Source organism: Triticum dicoccoides, chromosome 1A (assembly GCF_002162155.2).
Source record: "Triticum dicoccoides isolate Atlit2015 ecotype Zavitan chromosome 1A, WEW_v2.0, whole genome shotgun sequence".
NCBI classification, from domain to species: Eukaryota; Viridiplantae; Streptophyta; class Magnoliopsida; order Poales; family Poaceae; genus Triticum; species Triticum dicoccoides.
The window spans coordinates 525,832,112-525,836,800 of record NC_041380.1 but is presented as its reverse complement, the minus strand read 5'-3'; the positions used below and the strand labels follow the sequence as shown (position 1 = coordinate 525,836,800).

Genomic DNA, 4,689 nt, shown 5'->3' with positions numbered 1-4,689 from the left:
CTCGGCCGTCGCCCGCTGCTGCTGGGAGAGGGGATCCCCATGCCCCCCGCCACAGAAGGGGTGCTCCACCGCCTTGCGTTCCAGCTCCCGATGCCGCTGCGCGACCTTCTTCCTCTTCTTCTTTTCTTGCTGCTGCTGGATCCACCATGGAGGAGGAGGACCCCAATCCCCTTCCTGACCATGTGGCTCCACCTGCCCGCCGCGCTCCTCCCGAGCCGCACACGACTCCCTCTCGCCTCTGTCATCTCCATGGCCACGCATCGCCCGCTTCGCCTTCTCGCGCAGCTCCCGCTCCCGCCTGCGCTCCGCCTCCAGATCCGCCGCCTCCATCGGTCTCTTCTCTGCCCACCGGCCCCCCATCACTGCCTCCGCAAAGGATCTGGGAAGGGGAGAGAGTGGAGGAGCTAGCTTGATGCACCGAGCCAAGTGAGCCCAGCGCCGCACTTCTCTTTTGGCCGCGGGAAACCCTAACCAGGGCTCCCGACTGCCCTTCGCGAGCACGTAAATTGCTTCCCAGATAATGTAGGTGAAGGCTCACCGAAAAACATGGGCTGCTCCAAAGGTGACTTCAGCGAGAAGAGCTTCTCGACATGATGTACGAATTTGGTTATCTGGACATCTTCATACACTCCAACGCGTGGAGACTGCTCTGAACTTGTGACACGCAAGACCTCATCAAGATCATACAAGTTCTCAACCGATTGCTTTGTTGGATCATAAAGACCCAACTTCCTCCCTGTGTTCAGCATGATTCTCCCATCCTTGGGGTCAACGGCCAAGGGAACCACGACATTTGCTCCAAGGGAATAGCCTGAGTAGTCTTCTAAATATATTTTACATGCTCTATCCCATCGACCATGTTCCAGCTTCCAAATACCTAACTCATCTGCAACTGGATCCGCATGGACAGCACATAATATCCCCTGAAGCTCTACCACAAATGCTTGGGATGGACTTGTGCTGCTCCACATTGCGATGCTTGAGGGGCAGGAGATGACACCAAACATCCTAGTCGCAATGTTATACGACACAATGGCCCTCTCATAACTCTAGCCTAACCTTGGTTCACTCATCCAATATAGTACTCCTAATAGATAGGTTGGTGGCATGTCATTTAAAGGAAGAGGTGGCTGAAAGTGGTCTTGCACCGATCCAGGGGCAATTGCTGAGAATGTCAATAAATATTGACAAGATTTGAAGTCCTTCAAGTGATATAGGATTTGAACAATGACATGCTCCTGTGTCAGATGATTGAACCCCAGGCCAACATTCCTGTAGCCAACACCAAAAGCATGATCTTCTGGTGTATGGACACTGTCGTGCATCCTCGAGAGTATATGGTTGGGCACATAGGCGAGCCTTGAAGGAAATATGCCCTAGAGGCAATAATAATGTTATTATTTTATTTCCTTATATCATGATAAATGTTTATTATTCATGCTAGAATTGTATTATCCGAAAACATAATACTTGTGTGAATACATAGACAAACTAAACATCACTAGTATGCCTCTACTTGACTAGCTCGTTAATCAAAGATGGTTATGTTTCCTAACCATAGACATGTGTTGTCATTTGATTAACGGGATCACATTATTAGGAGAATGATGTGATTGACATAACCCATTCCATTAGCTTAGCACCCGATCGTTTAGTATGTTGCTATTGCTTTCTTCATGACTTATACATGTTCCTATGACTATGAGATTATGCAACTCCCGTTTGCCGGAGGAACACTTTGTGTGTTACCAAACGTCATAACATAACTGGGTGATTATAAAGGAGCTCTAAGGTGTCTCCAAAGGTAAATGTTGGGTTGGCGTATTTCGAGATTAGGATTTGTCACTCCGATTGTCGGAGAGGTATCTCTGGGCCCTCTCGGTAATGCACATCACATAAGCCTTGCAAGCATTGCAACTAATGAGTTAGTTGCGAGATGATGTATTATGAAACGAGTAAAGAGACTTGCCGGTAACGAGATTGAACTAGGTATTGAGATACTGACGATCGAATCTCGGGCAAGTAACATACCGATGACAAAGGGAACAACGTATGTTGTTATGCGGTCTGACCGATAAAGATCTTCATAGAATATGTAAGAGCCAATATGAGCATCCAGGTTCCGCTATTGGTTATTGACCGGAGACATGTCTCGGTCATGTCTACATTGTTCTCGAACCCATAGGGTCCGCACGCTTAAGGTTTCGATGACAGTTATATTATGAGTTTATGAGTTTTGATGTACCAAAGTTACTTCGGAGTCCCGGATGTGATCACGGACATAACAAGGAGTCTCAAAATGGTCGAGACATAAAGATTGATATATTGGACGACTATACTCGGACACCGGAAGTGTTCCGGGTGATTTCGGAGAAAACCGGAGTACCGGAGGGTTACCGGAACCCCCCGGGAGAAGTAATGGGCCATATGGGCCTTAGTGGAGAGAGAGAAGGGCAGCCAGGGTGGGCCGCGCGCCTCCTCCCCCCTGGTCCGAATTGGACTAGGAGAGGGGGGGCGGCGCCCCCTTTCCTTCTCCCTCCCCACTTCCTTCCCCCTCCTAGTAGGAGTCCTACTCCTACTAGGAGGAGGACTCCTCCTTGGCACGCCTATAGGGCCGGCCGGCCTCCTCCCCTTTCTCCTTTATATACGGGGGCTGGGGGCACCCCTAGACACACAAGTTGATCCACGTGATCATTTTTTAGCCGTGTGCGGTGCCCCCTTCCACTATAATCCTCGATAATATTGTAGCGGTGCTTAGGCGAAGCCCTGCGATGGTAGAACATCAAGATCGTCACCACGCCATCGTGCTGAGGGAACTCTTCCCGGACACTTTGCTGGATCGGAGTCCGGGGATCGTCATCGAGCTGAACGTGTGCTAAAACTCGGAGGTGCCGTAGTTTCGGTGCTTGATCGGTCGGGCCGTGAAGACGTACGACTACATCAACCGCGTTGTGCTAACGCTTCTGCTGTCGGTCTACAAGGGTACGTAGATCACACTCTCCCCTCTCGTTGCTATGCATCACCATGATCTTGCGTGTGCGTAGGAATTTTTTTGAAATTACTACGTTCCCCAACAGTGGCATCCGAGCCTAGGTTTTATGTGTTGATGTTATATGCACGAGTAGAACACAAGTGAGTTGTGGACGATATAAGTCATACTGCTTACCAACATATCATACTTTGGTTCAGCGGTATTGTTGGACGAAGCGGCCTGGACCGACATTACGCGTACGCTTACGCGAGACCGGTTCTCCCGACGTGCTTTGCACAAAGGTGGCTAGCGGGTGTCAGTTTCTCCAACTTTAGTTGAACCGAGTGTGGCTACGCCCGGTCCTTGCGAAGGTTAAAACAGCACCAACTTGACAAACTATCATTGTGGTTTTGATGCGTAGGTAAGATTGGTTCTTGCTTAAGCCCGTAGCAGCCACGTAAAACTTGCAACAACAAAGTAGAGGACGTCTAACTTGTTTTTGCAGGGCATGTTGTGATGTGATATGGTCAAGACATGATGCTAAATTTTATTGTATGAGATGATCATGTTTTGTAACCAAGTTATCGGCAACTGGCAGGAGCCATATGGTTGTCACTTTATTGTATGCAATGCAATTGCGCTGTAATGCTTTACTTTATCACTAAGCGGTAGCGATAGTCGTGGAAGCATAAGATTGGCGAGACGACAACGATGCTACGATGGTGATCAAGGTGTCGCGCCGGTGACGATGGTGATCACGACGGTGCTTCGAAGATGGAGATCACAAGCACAAGATGATGATGGCCATATCATATCACTTATATTGATTGCATGTGATGTTTATCTTTTATGCATCTTATCTTGCTTTGATTGTCGGTAGCATTTTAAGATGATCTCTCACTAATTATCAAGAAGTGTTCTCCCTGAGTATGCACCGTTGCGAAAGTTCTTCGTGCTGAGACACCACGTGATGATCGGGTGTGATAGGCTCTACGTTCAAATACAATGGGTGCAAAACAGTTGCACACGCGGAATACTCAGGTTATAGTTGACGAGCCAAGCATATACAGATATGGCCTCGGAACACGGAGACCGAAAGGTCGAGCGTGAATCATATAGTAGATATGATCAACATAGTGATGTTCACCAATGAAACTACTCCATCTCACGTGATGATCGAACATGGTTTAGTTGATTTGGATCACGTAATCACTTAGAGGATTAGAGGGATGTCTATCTAAGTGGGAGTTCTTTAGTAATATGATTAATTGAACCTAAATTTATCATGAACTTAGTACCTGATAGTATCTTGCTTGTTTATGTTTGATTGTAGATAGATGGCCCGTGCTGTTGTTCCGTTGAATTTTAATGCGTTCCTTGAGAAAGCAAAGTTGAAAGATGATGGTAGCAATTACACGGACTGGGTCCGTAACTTGAGGATTATCCTCATTGCTGCACAGAAGAATTACGTCCTGGAAACACCGCTGGGTGCCAGGCCTGCTGCTGGAGCAACACCAGATGTTATGAACGTCTGGCAGAGCAAAGCTGATGACTACTCGATAGTTCAGTGTGCCATGCTTTACGGCTTAGAATCAGGACTTCAACGATGTTTTGAACGTCATGGAGCATATGAGATGTTCCAGGAGTTGAAGTTGATATTTCAAGCAAATGCCCGGATTGAGAGATATGAAGTCTCCAATAAGTTCTATAGCTGCAAG

General features: G+C 47.6%; 1 pseudogene; it reads right to left on the bottom strand.

Moving 5' to 3' along the window:
* Nucleotides 1-467: 467 nt before the first annotated feature.
* LOC119354518 lies at nucleotides 468-1,325 on the bottom strand (annotated as a pseudogene).
* Nucleotides 1,326-4,689: the final 3,364 nt, after the last annotated feature.